General features: G+C 37.6%; 1 long non-coding RNA gene across 4 annotated transcripts in view; it reads right to left on the bottom strand.

Annotated features, from left to right (window-relative positions):
* LOC122994367 overlaps window positions 1-14,010 on the bottom strand; it is a 33,085-nt gene that overhangs the window by 15,955 nt on the left and 3,120 nt on the right. The window contains exons 1-3 of one of the 4 annotated variants that reach the window (XR_006406583.1): window positions 8,900-11,996; window positions 5,820-5,956; window positions 3,874-3,915 (exon numbers count right to left, since the gene is read on the bottom strand). This is a non-coding gene — a long non-coding RNA (uncharacterized LOC122994367). Of the gene's footprint in view, window positions 1-3,873; window positions 3,916-5,819; window positions 11,997-14,010 lie in introns of those variants that run through there. The other 3 variants (XR_006406582.1, XR_006406584.1, XR_006406581.1) reach the window with 3 other exon arrangements.

The raw sequence follows: 14,010 nt of genomic DNA, 5'->3' as shown, positions 1-14,010 counted from the left end.
CAGATGTCAGCAAGAAAATCTAGAGGTTTAGAGTAAATGTTCTCAACAGCAGGGTCCTTAAGCCCTTAACAGCCTGAATGTTTGAATTATGTAATTGTTTTATATTAGCAATGAATCAAACGGTCAAAATGAAAGAAGTCCCAACACTATACCTGTATGGAGCTTTTTAGCCTCTTTCAGCTCATTGTTTTGGCTTTATGCCATATTTGCTGTATGGTTCAGTCTCACTGCTCTCATCAGCTGAGTTTCCAGCCACATCAGGCAGAAAAAGCGCCAAAAATCCATTGCATGCTATCTGCCATGCAAGAAAGTGGAAAATGGAGCGGCTAAAGAGCGACATATTTTTCTCAGATGTTGAGACTAAGACAGAGGTTAAAGCAGAATGAACCAGCATTAATCAGTTGGCCATAAACACGATTCCAATTGAAATTTAATGTCGCTCCATGTCTGCTGGAGGCAATCATTTGCTGACACGTCAGCCTCAATAACTTAATGGAGGGCCTAAGTCCTGAAGTCACCTCTGGGCTAGTCCCCTGTTCACTAGCTGTAGCTAAATGGAATGTCTCATTGAGGTTCTTTCTAAAAGACGGAAACATGTCCCTGAGGTCTACTATCTATATTCTAATGTAAATAACTGTCTGCTGCAGCACTTGGTATTATAATTTGAACCCTTCTTCCCCTAAGTCGCCAAAAAATCATTAACACAGTTTTAACTGAGATTTGTAGGATTTTTTTTTCATTAGAGGTTACTTCAAATGAGTGTTAATGTTGCTCTGTGTCTGCTGAATGTGTAATAGTCAACTGTTTGCTAACGCATTAGGAATACATTTAGGGCTGTGTGTCTATAAACATCTTGTGGAGTTCTTCTGCCACTTAGTTATTAATTTTTATTAGTAAAGGCAACATTTTTTTTAAAGAAGCTCTTCATTAGGCAGAAATCCTGCAATGTGACATCAGAAACTCTTCTAAGTAAGGTGGAGGTCATAAAGGTGAAGCGATATTGTTCGGATTTTTCAAGATTTAATATTACTTATCAGTGTTCGTAACAAAAAGCACAATTTTATTTTGGCAAAAAATTAATTTGTGGCATCTTCTGCAGCCCCATTTGATGAAATTCAAATGAGTTGATTGTATTCTTGACATGAAAAATCTTGCTTAGTACATGTTTTTATGTGTTCACAACATTACAGTATTCAATTTCAATTTTCAGTGCAGGGTGAATCCGTGCACAACGCAGCAGAGATTTGGTTATGCTCATTGAAAATCAAATATCAGCAATAGTTTCTCAGCCTTTCATTTGTTGTTATAGGGACATGTGATACTTAACTGGCTGAGACTCTTCCAAGTGAGAGGAGGGAAATGAGTTCCAAATAACCGTGCCCCTGATAATGCTAATTTATTCGTTGGAGAGGCATGTTTCTTTCTTTATTGGCTTGGCTTCAGCAAAGTTACAACTCCAAATTTGTCTGGCTCAGTTTTCATGTCTGATTACATATTTAATTCATGAGAAGACATTCCAAAATACAAGCTAATAACCCCTCCTCTCCCCCCTCTGCCTCCTCCGTTTTGGCTGACTAACCCGACGTGCGCCTTTGAACTTACTCATGCGTGTGGTTTTGGGGAAGGCGCTCATGTGAATCTCACTTCACAGTTTACAACACCGAAGGCGAACACATGGATTTCGGGGATGAATATTGTGAAAATCAATGCATGGGATGAATATCTGTGTGTGTGTGTGTGTGTGCGCCATCTTTAAGTAAGAGTCTTTTGATCTCAATCAATATTCATAAATAATAAAGCAGTTTAGGGAAGAAACACAGGCTGATAGTTGAGATCTATGCAATTGAAATCAACCTGCTCAGAGCAGCTTCACAACAAGAGAGCAGTGGGGTAAGTGGGGTTAAAGGCAAGACGGTGAATATTACAATATCAACAATTTGTGTAATTGATTACTTGTTACAGCTAATTTATCCAAAGGCGTACTTTCCACTTCGGACGGGGAGGACGTGTCCCCCTGTCCACAATTTCAGTTTGATTTACTACCTAACATCTCTAAAAAGTGTCCTCTGACTGTACAGCTGCAAAAAGCCTTGTTATAGTAATCCTCTGGAGCAGTGGCGAGTGCTTTGCAAGTTTTTTCCACACAGGGTTTTGCTTTTCAGGACACATACAGTACAGGCTTTGTGTTAGACCAGCAAACGTGACAACATCCCACAAATGTAACAAACCACAAATGTAATACAAATTTGCAGCTTTTAATGTAATAATCCCACTAAGATAATAGCAGTTGCCTCCCACAAACTTATTACATCATTTCCCACAAACTTAATAACTATTATGTTTGCAGGGATTTGTTACATTTGCAGGAAGGTCAAAATCTTCAAAATTGTAATAACTTCCCACAAATGTAATAAACCACTAATATAATTAAAATCTGCAGCTCATACAACTCTAAATGTCTTCAACAGCCAGTGGTGTTTTCTTTAACATATTATTGATTCTTGCCTATTTAGACTGATCAAATGTTGTGTGTACAAATCAGCATTAAATCTCAATCATATTTATTCCAGATCTGTTCAAGGTTTTGCTACAAAGACAAGTGCAAAAAAAACACAGGATCATGACACAAAAACATCGTCATGTCACCTCTGTAATTAAAAGTTTTTATCCAATCATGGTGAGCCTATACAAAGGTTTCAGTATGAATTTACTCAACAATTAAAATATTTACAAGTAAACAACGGAAAGTGTTGTTTCAATAATAAGACGTCAGTAACAACTGGATATTATTTGTTCTCATTAAACACAGTTGTAGCCTATGTCTGCATATCATAAACCAACATATCTATTTTGAACATACATATAAAGGTCTTTCAATCTTTGAAATACCGAAAACAAAACATTTCTCAAAACTTCTGAAAATTAAAGGCTTTGTAGATTGCTCTCCATGTGTAACTTTCCATCCTGTCATGTCAAGTAGGTCTACTTGGTGTCTTTTCTGAACCTGTTTAGCTGTAATTGGCTTCAAAAGATGGCAACTGGCACTGTCTGGATAAATGTAATGCTGGTTGAACAGCTCTGACTCATCACAGAGAGCTTCTCTCTCAGTCTCATGTTTACTTTTTGTGCATTGGAACCTTTGGTGGCATCAAATCCTCTCTTAACAAGTTCCGGCGTTGGCCGTAGGCCTACCTAGGCCTTGTCCTGTACATATCACGCAGAGTGTGGACAGCATTCAATCTATGAGACACACAAGTATGATATGGTATAAAAATCTAACTGCACTGAATGTGTACATTAATTTTAAGTCTAATTCTAAATGGTCACTCAAGTCTTTTATTTCTTTTAATTATAACAGCTGAGTTTAGGCTATAAACCGCTACTGTCATCATTCACTGTTTGCCTGACATGTTTGCTTATTGGTCATATTACAAATAAAATTATTTTCAATTCATTATCAATATTTTGTCTGAATATGTTAATTTTGTAAGAAGTGTAACTTACTCTGCTTCTCATCAGGGTCCTAATCACCCTAATCTGGCTTTATTTTGCGATGGTGACTGTATGCTCTATAACTGCACACTGATGTTCTCCATTTAGAGGTAGGGGACTCGGGTCACATGATTTGACTTGCGTGACCATAAATTACAGAAGAATCATTCCTTGACTAGACTAAGACTTTAGACAGATTATCTGAAAGGAACTGAATTTTTTTATTTCTTTTTTTTTTTTTTGATTGATAACTATAAAACGATGAGCTATCATCACTTCGCTCATCACTATAAGTGCTATTAAAACAGCTACAATCACTGACACACTGTCCTTACGACAAGTGATACAGGCGAGCAACAACGAGCCTGTTCAGAGAATTACCTGAAAGACTCCTTCCCTGGATTGATGTCAGATATCCATTACCTGAACATACAGACAAAAAACACCAGTTATCAGTGTTATGAAACTGTAAAAGCTGGTCAGAACTGTAGTTTTACACAACTATCAAATAATCCTTTCAAACAATAATAGATGAGTTGAGGCGGATGAGAGCTTGGATGACACTTAATTTAAAGACTTATTTCAATTAAATGTAACATATAATTCATCCTTTTCTTCTGTCTGTGACATTTTCAGTTAGGTACAGAGGAATTCAGATTCTTTCCTGCATTCACTGACAGTAATTTAAGTTCACCTGATGTCAGTCATTGTTCGTTTGCAAGCCTTTCATTTTCAGTTTTTAGACCGTCTCAATTCTAGAGAAATGTTTTGCTCTCATCATTTCAAAGAATGAAAGACTGTTCTAAATACAAGTTTTTGTCTTTTGATATGCAGACATATTTTATTGAAATGATTCAAACATAGAATACTGTTCTGTTTAAAGGGATACTCCACCCAAAACATGATTCTACCTAATTTTTACTCTCTTTTGGACCCGGTAAACCCATCCAGACAGTTTTTTAGAATTGTTTATTCTTTCTAAAGATTGAAGATTAAAGATTCTATTCATTGTTAGAAAAAAAAATAACTTGCAGAGGTTAAACCTATCTTTATAAAGTAAAAAATATTTTAAAAAATGAGTTTACTGGCTCCAAACAGGAATGAAAATGAGGCAAAATTATGTTCTTGGCGGAGTTTCCCTTTAATGAGGATAAATGATATCCAGCAATTATTGATTATCAATATTTTACATTCTTTACTTGTGGATAGTTTAATCGTAAAGGAGTTGAGTTTGTACTGAAACATTTTTATAGACTTAAGTATGATTGGTTGTAAATGTTTCATTGCTGCAGTGACATGATACTGTTTTTGCCTCTCTTGAGATTTATTATAATTGGCTTTGTAATAAAACCAGGAATAAATCTGAAGTGAATGGGAAGGGGTTTAATTGCAACAACACTTGATCAGTCTAAACAGGCAAGAACCTACAAGACAAGAATATGTTAAAGAAAATGTCATAAGCTGTTGAGGACGTTTAGAGTTAGCAACTTGTATATAATATAAACTGCAGATTTTGATTATATTAGTGGTTTATTACATTTGTGAGAAGTTATTACAATTTTGAAAGCTGATTTTCACCTTCCCACAAATGTAACAAATCCCTGCAAACATAATAGTTATTACGTGTATGGTAGGCAACTGCTATTACGTTAGTGGGATTAATACTTTAAAAGCTGCAGATTTGTATTACGGTTGTGGTTTATTACGTTTGTGGGTCTAACAGGCTGCCTTAATCCTGATTGGTAGAGCTTGATGGGGCTTAAACAGCTACTCAACCTCATGTGCAAGTTTTATTTTTAAATATCTGTAGTAATAATATGTAATTGTATTATACTAATGAAACTAAAATACAGTTGAACATCAATGAAAGCCAATGCAGCTTTCAGAGACTAGAATTTCATTTTATTCTTGTTGCGCTTTTTTAGATTCAGTTCTTTCATCTCTAAATAACTAATCCCTGAAAATTATAACTAAATGTAATTTTCAGGGTTACTGCATAAGTAATACAGAAATTTAGACATCTCTAATATTTTATTAGCCTTCATTTTATTTCCCTATTCCTGAAGGCAAATCTTTGCCCTTGAATTTAATCAAATAAAAATCCAAGATATTTGTAGATTAGTTTCTCCCGTTAAAGAATTCACATCTTTAATCTCTTATATCATCATGAACTTAATATCTTTATCTTTTTTAACAATTGTTCAGACAAAATGAGCATTTGATGGATGACAACATGGACATTTTCTGACATCCTTATGGATCAAACCATTCATCAGTCAATTAAAGAACAAGCAATGATATATTTTCCATGAAATCACTTTTTAAACCTGTAATTGGAAGATGTTGTCATAGTTTCATTCATATTGATTCATCTTGAGGCATCTGGTAGAGCTGGTTGTAGAACAGGTTACGTATTAGTGGAAGAGTTAGTGGTTCAGACCCTGGCTCCGTGTCTCAGAGTGTCCTTGAGCAAGACAATGAAGCAAAAATCACTTCCAAATGTTAGTGCATGGAAAAAAATAGAAGACGCTTTGGGGAAAAAGCAATTGCCAAACAAATGTGAAGTCAACAAAGCGACCACATTTATCTTAATTTTATCTAGAGGTTATACCCAATCTAATTTAATTACAGTATAAAAGCCTTTGGGCAAATGCAGGTTAATCATTACAATCAGTATGCTACTACTGTTTTTAAAGCACCTCAAGTTTCAGTAATACATGAGGAAATCTTTGTTCTTTACTTCCCATCCTCCCAGTTATCAGAAGTCGTTCCAAGTTTGAAGCGTGTCTTTCAACTTGGCTTCTCGGCAGATCCTGCAGTCAGCCGTGATGTGCCAGCTCCACTGAATAGCTTTAACAGGATTGGACCTTCGCCTCAACAGTGACGCACTAAGCCAGTCAAGGTCACTAACAGCATCGCATAAAAGAAGACATCACTTCTTAATGAAGTCATACATCACATTTAGCATATGGTTCAATTAATGGCTTCATAGAGATTATTGAGATTATATTAACCCAGCACATTCATTAGCTAAGCTCCAATAGTCGCCCATCTGATTAAAAGCTGTGAGGGGATTTGCTGCTATTGACTGGGGAAGATCCAAGCATGGAGGGAGACTGAGTCACTGGTTATGTAGCCTACGTGTTTGGGTGTGTGTTTAATTGTGTAAATGTGAGTTTTCCATGTAAATACACTTGTAGGTGAACATGTGTTTACATCTGTAAGCTTCAGCGGCGGCAAATTTAGCTCATAAATGCTTGTGTATGTGTGCACTCATCTGTAGCCAGTGACCAATTAATAGACTTAAAAGTGTGTGTGTATATATGCTGTGTGTGTGTGTGTGTATGGGTGAATTCATTGTGATGGATAGAGAGGCCATGGCTGCCCTGCGAGATGAGGTGATGAAAGCAGAGAGCTGTGTTGCATTTAGCTGTGATGCTGGTTCGCATTGATGTGAAGTGATGTAGCTTGTGGCTCCATCACTTTGTGGCTTTCTTCAGAGATACAATGTGCTTTTCTACTAGAGTGTCTTTATAATAGGGGATATTTTTCACTGTAGGCCTGATCAGGGATTTCTTTCTAGTTTGTGCACTGAGATTGATTTTCTCTTGTCGAATGTGGTGTTGTTTTCATCCTGAAACAAAGTTTTTCCTCTGGATGATATTTTTTGGAAAAAAGTACTAGTCTAGTCAATCTAGTACCAGTCAAAAGTTTGGACACTAACAGTCAACTACATCGTATTTTCTATGTACTCGGTCAAGTACATAGTATTGACTGTGCTACAGCATTTATTGCCCATCCTGAGATAGAACTCCCTGAAAACACAACACATTAAAAAATACCATTAAAACCTAATGAAAGGCATTTGATCATCCCCGACTGATCCATTTGACATCTGTGCGGATGGATTCCCTCTTATTGATCTCCCAAACAGAGAAAGGTGTCTGTCTGGAGGTTTTTACAGCGATTTGGACACAGTTCTCCACATTTACTGAGCCAGAAACCTGGAGGATTCACTGTGCCTCCACCAGCTTTTAGTTTTTCTTCAAGACTAACTTACAACTGGTACACTAGGTAAATATATTTAACCAGCTGGTAGAAATTCAACAGAACTCCGTCTAAGATGCTAATAATACAGCAACATCATTGAGAGTAAACCTGCATTTATTTAAGCTCCGATTGCAAATTTTCAGGCTGAAATGAATCTGTATAAAGCAAATACATACTCAAAAACAAATAAGCAGCATCATACTGACAATAATTGGAAGTCTCCAACTTTTAAAATGTGTTTCACCCTGTTTCACCTCCCTTAGTCACTTTATTCAAGGGTCCTCGAAACCTCATTACATTTGTTTCCTGGAACACGGTGCATGTGTGTTTATTACCTCATGCTGAAACACCAAATTAAAATTACAACCAATTATGTTATCACAGAATTTTGAACAAGCTGCTCCTCCCATTAAACACAAAGCATACACAACAAGCTCTCACTCCTCATCAGCTATCCTTGTTTGTCCTCTACTTGTGTCTGGCCTCAGTATACTGTTCACAGCCTGCGCATCAAATCAGTGTGCGGGGTACTCTCAAAACACTGTATCAAAGATATTTTAAAAGGTTGGTTTACCCAAATTATGAATAATGTAGCCCTTCATGTACATTGTCAGAGTTCTGCCTTCACTCCAGCACACTGGTGGTCGATGGAATTTCATTTGTGGTGCTTTTAAAAATGATTCTGCAGCAATGTATCTTTCCAGAAACAATATTCCTACTATTACTCTGGACAACAACCGTGCCTCACTCTCATTTTGTAAAAAAAACAATTTCTTCAACAGAAAGTAGTTCCAGTATCTAAAAAAAACAACCTGAAGCCAAAACTATCTGAGGTAAGTGGGAAAATTTCTTTCTTTTTGTAAATTGGGTGATCTGGCCCTTTAATTTGTTTTTTTTTTTGTTTTGTTTTGTTTGTTTTTTTCTTCTACTTCTTCTTTTCTATTCAGTAGAGTGCCTTGTATCTTGCAAGTTTTTAAATCGGTGAATCGAGCAGCACTTCTTCCTCCTCACTCCTCTCAGGAGAAAGTGAAGTCACCTCGGCTGCTGGGAGGACATGACAGGCACACAAAGCTCTGCCTGGACCAGCTGCTCCCTCTATTGGATCACAAGACCATGTACTGTTCTGGATCCTTAGTGCTTGACTTATTAGGTCATTTTCTAAACTAAAAAAATTGGAAGCTGTAAAATTCTTTGCAAACCCTGTGAATGACAAGCAAGCAGGTGGAAGTGTTCATCTTTTTTTCCTCTGTGTGATCGCACTGTGTGCTGTGGGTCCCTCTCTCTCTCTCTCTCTCTCTCCTTCAAATACACACACATACACACACATAAACAATAAATCACGTCTGAGTCTGCTCACCGAGCATCCGAGCCTATCCCGGGGTCATCTCGAAATCACCATTTAATGTTTAACGGTGAAGCTCGCTTTGATATCAGCGGCAGATAAAGTGGAATTTTTTGATTGCTTTGGTCAAGGAGGCTCCGCTTGCTGAGAAAATGATTTATTGGGCACGGGGGAAGTCGCCGGAGATCAAAGGAGACGGACGAGCCGAGGACTCGCACCGCGGGCCGGGAGCAGGCTGGGGCTCGTCCAATCACTCTCACCAGCGGGGCCCCTGTCACCGCTGTCGCTGCTTTTTAATTGGCCGCTGAGAAAGAGAGAGAGAGGGAGGGAGAGAGAGAGGGGAAGGTGTAAGGAAACGGAGGAGGAGGAGGATGCGAGGGTTTAAGGGCCCCGCAGGTCACGAAAGAGCTCAGGCTGGAGCCCATTACTCAGGCAGGAGATAGGGAAGGGTCAGCCGGGGTGGAGGGCCAGTGGAACTCTGATTACACTGCCGGGAGAGAGTTCCCGTTGAAGCGCGTGAAGATTACTCCACCGCCCTGCTTTCTGAAATGAAAAGAGGCCGATAGGACATAGGAGAGGAGCAGCAGAGGTTGCGACAAAGGAAGAGAAGGCAAGAGAATTAAAAGCATGAAGAAGAAGAAAAAAAAAAGAGCAAGGTATTGATTTTTTACGAGAGAGAAGATTTGCTCCCAAGATTGAGAGCAATATCATATTAAACCCTGTTGCTGGCCCAGAAAGAGAAAATAAAGCCTGTGAAATATACCCCTCCCTCCCGCGTTTTTTTTTTTTAATAACTTCCAGTCTCAACTGCAGCACTGGAGAATTACAGCTCGTGAGATAATTGGAAAAACATCGGCATGCGAATGCTCGGTTGGCGGAGAAATGCGCATTATTCATGAGGCGTTGTCTAGGTATTGTTACAAAGAGGGATGAGGTTGTAAAAATAAAAGCTGACCTTTGAGTGAATGATCATCATAACACAAAATCAATAAAGGCTGAAATCACTTTTCTTTAAAAAAAAAAAAAGGACGTAAAAAAAATCTTATATAATATGGATCCATTTGCTAGCACTTGCTAATATGTCTTCTATCAAGTCAAAGATTTTGATACAACTCAGGCTAAAAACTAAGCTATGAGATGGGTTTATCTTCTCTTCATCACTGCTTATAGCTGCAAACTTTTATTGCTCGTTTTTCAGCAATACAGGGTTATAAAATGTTCTGAATATAAGGGAAGCTACAGTTACAGTGATGCATGAGGGTAGCACTGGTTTTAACACTTTCCTGTCAAACGACATAAACCCACATATATATCATTCTGTGAAATGTTTGGTTTAAGCAAGAAAATACACTTGAAAAGTAAATAATGCACTACTATGGCACTTTGTTCGGAGTTGTGATTAAAATTGAGGATAGATCTTTAATTGAATACCTTTTTTAGAATAGGAGAAGAAAATTAACTTACTTAATTTATGAAAAATAAAGGCCTTATATAAGTGGATTATTTTTGATTTATAAACTGTATTTGTTTTATAATGTTAACCAAGATGTAAGCTGGTCTGTATGGAGGCTTCTTTTGTTGCTAATGGTTTTGTTAATATGTATTTGCACTTATGCAAGGCTGTGTGGATGTATTTATTTAAATCCCATTGTTGGAGATCTTTTCAGGTTATTATACTGTGTGTAGGCAGTCTTTTCATGTTTAAAATTGCATGAGGCCAATATACTGTGCTGTAAGATGTAGCTGGGTACAGATATTGGAATTTTATTTATTGTGGATTAATGTGTCTGAATTATTCCATGATCCGTCCAACTTACGAGGGTCATGTTAATGACCAGATGTAAAAATTCGTTCATTCACTCCTCAGTAGTGCAGCTTTGCATCATGATGAATCTTTTTTGTCTTATTACAGAGTAGAAAAACAATAAAAAGAAGAACTGCAAACTCATAAAGACTCCTGTTGCACGAATGGTGTAGGATATTTATTGTAGTGAAACCACACCGCCCATGATATTAACACCGCATCACATGTGTATACTGAAACTAATGCACTGAAATGTTTTGTTTGCATATTCTCTGCATCCTGGTTTTTATGCACCGCATTGACTGAGCTCACAGAGTGTAAAGAGGGACAGCAGAGAAATGGGGGAAATATGGAGATTTATGGCTTATGCTTAATTAAAATCTCTGGAAACTAATGGTGGGAAAATTGAAATGTTCCTTGTAGATTAAATTCCCCACTACTGCCGGTTTTATAGTACAGTGAAGCAGAGTGTGACCATCCTGTGATCTCTTATATGTATAATAGACTTTCCTACATGTAATTGGAAAGTGGGAGCTGTCTAGAAGTTGTCAACTGCTAACGCACATTCTCTCCACGACTCAGTGAGACTTTAAGTCATCCGGTTCTGATGCAGTGGTTTACTTTTTACTCATAACCTCTACTAAATCTAAAAATAACACCATTCCTTTTCCGTTAAACACCAGAATTAGTAACTGCGACCTTTCTTACCTTCAAACTCAACTGTAGATTTAAATTGGAAGCATAACTGTCAACCTGTGAGTGATCAGGGAAATAGTTTTTAGAGGTGATCAATGTTTAATTTTTTTCCACCAAATGCGACTTAAAATCTATTGTTAGATCCCACTTCAAGCTAAAATCTGTATTTACTGCCCCCACATTTCAGAGGTTAAACACTGTCATAAATCCACCTGTGAAATTAACTGGAAAAGAAGGACTGTACCATTTGGCTGATTAAAATTAATAATAGATGGCAGCAATTGAGAGATCAAGTGTCAGTGTGAGCGTAGTAGTTTTTTTAAGTTAACTAAATAGTATGTGAAACAACGTTGTAAAGTGTGTAGTGTGCACCTTTTGATATCAATAAATCTATGCCACATTCATTTTGCAACATTATTGTACAGACAATTAAAGGGGACCTATTATATATACAATGTTACAATGTCAGATGTTCATATTAAATGTGGCCAGAGTGTCAAATAATGACACTGATGTCAGCTCATGATGGATTTCTTTATATGGCCATCTGCTCAACGCACTGTCCGCAAGTTCACTGCTCCACTCTGCTAACATTATGGCATTTTCCCACTGTTTTGATTGGAGTTGGCACGCTGTGAGTGTTTTTCCATTACACAGCAGGGCAAAGTAAAAATAAGTAGTTAACCTGTTGGAGATGTGCTGGTCATCTGCAGCTCTTCATCAAACATCATCATCACTGTGGCTGTTTCTGCTTGTACTATTCCTCCCTGCATTATTGCTAACTGATCTGCTGAACAAGGAGCTCCAAATATCTCCATATGTTGTTGTGTCAAACAGTTTTTAGTGCTGCTAATGAAGCTCTGCTAACACGGTGGGGAACATGTTTCCTTTCCTGTAAATTCTTCACAATAAAAGATCTCCCATTATTTAGTTATTTAAAAGCATTTAATATGAAGCAACAAAGCAGGAAATGTTGGGTTTGCATCAACAGTAACTTAACACAACTCTGATAGGGCAGGCTTCCAGAGAGCTGACCAATCAGAATAAAGTGGGTGGGAGGGGGCCTTAAAGAGACAGGAGCCAAGACTGCCTGTTTGAGTCCCTGAACTGAGGGGATGCATAAAAGGCCTTTATAAGATAAATAAGGATTATTTTTTACTGTGAATCATGCAAAGCTACTCTAGTGGAGTCCCACAATAAAAATATAGAGCTGGAAATGAGCATAATAAGTCCTCTTTAATGCATTTGCTTTAGACTTTTCCTTCTGTGCTGCATGTAGTGGTAGTTTACCATTAAATCAAGAATTTGAAAACATTAAATCTGATGGATTGATTGACAGCACAGGAAGAATCCAAAATCTTTGTTTTACATTAAATTGTTATTGTAACATTTATTAATTTAGCATTTGTCCAAATCGTCATTTTCCACGAAATTGTGTAATTGCACAAAACAGGAAGAGTGTCCTAAGTTTTGGACCAGATCAGATTGTTTGCCACTTACTCATGAATTTTGGAGAACAGGAAACTTGTGAAATTGTTTTACAGCCCAAAAAAAGGAAAGAGGTTCCAACATTTTGGAACATTTCTTACTGTTTGCTAACTCATTACTAAATCATGAAATAGGAAAAGGAAATCTGCTGAACCGCTTTACAGCACTAAAGGCACAAAACAGTAAGAAAGTACATTTTGCACCATATTGGATTGTTTACAACTAGGCCTAAATCATGAAAACTAATTTGCCACTAAATCATAATTACCTGACAAACAGGTAATTTGCTGGATGGTAATACAGGACGGGGGCATACAATTTCAGAGCCAGTTGTTTAATAGTGAGAATGGAAAACATGAAAACTGCTACACTGCACAAAACCCAAAAACCCAAAATTTTGGACTCAATGCCAAACAACCCCATAATAAAACCTGACACAAAACCAATGTGCATAAATTCATTTTCTAAAATAAGAGACCCAAGGACAGTCAGATCTGATCCAGACAGACCTGAGGATAGTTGGACCCATTCTGAAGTGTCCCTGACCTGAATGGCCTCTAACAGAGAAATGAAAACAACACTGGCAGTAGCACGATGGGCCATCTCATTTTTCCTGCACTTTTCAGTTCTCCTCTCTCTCCCTCTCACCTCAACTAACACATTTTTTCCTGCAATGATTATAATGTAATACATGTTCAGAGCTGCCAAAGTCTCTGCTTAGATCCAACATTAGACATATTACCACATTGACCCGAGATCCTCTGCAATTGACCAAATTAGACTTATTATTTGGACTTGACCTGACTCTCCCGGATCTCGGTTACAAGGAACCAAATGGGCCCATGAAGACCTCTGATTTTAAGCAATGGCTAATGGTGAAAGGACAAATGAGAGGTAGGGAAAAGGCTTTACAGAAAAGTGGCCTTTCATTTGAGATGCTCTAAAAGAGTGAGATGTGAAAAGTGAGATGAAAGCTTCCAGTCACCTCAGTTAGCTATTCTCTAGTAATGACACCAAGGTATTACAATCCATCTGACAAAGATGTAGTGATCCATTAAACCACAACACATGACATCATTACACTTGCAATCCTACACTGAGAATTTCTGGGAAATACCATGAACAGAAAGAAAATACT

Source organism: Thunnus albacares, chromosome 12, assembly GCF_914725855.1.
Source record: "Thunnus albacares chromosome 12, fThuAlb1.1, whole genome shotgun sequence".
In the NCBI taxonomy this organism is placed as follows: Eukaryota; Metazoa; Chordata; class Actinopteri; order Scombriformes; family Scombridae; genus Thunnus; species Thunnus albacares.
The sequence above is the reverse complement of the archived record's forward strand: the minus strand, read 5'-3'. Positions and strand labels throughout refer to the sequence as shown.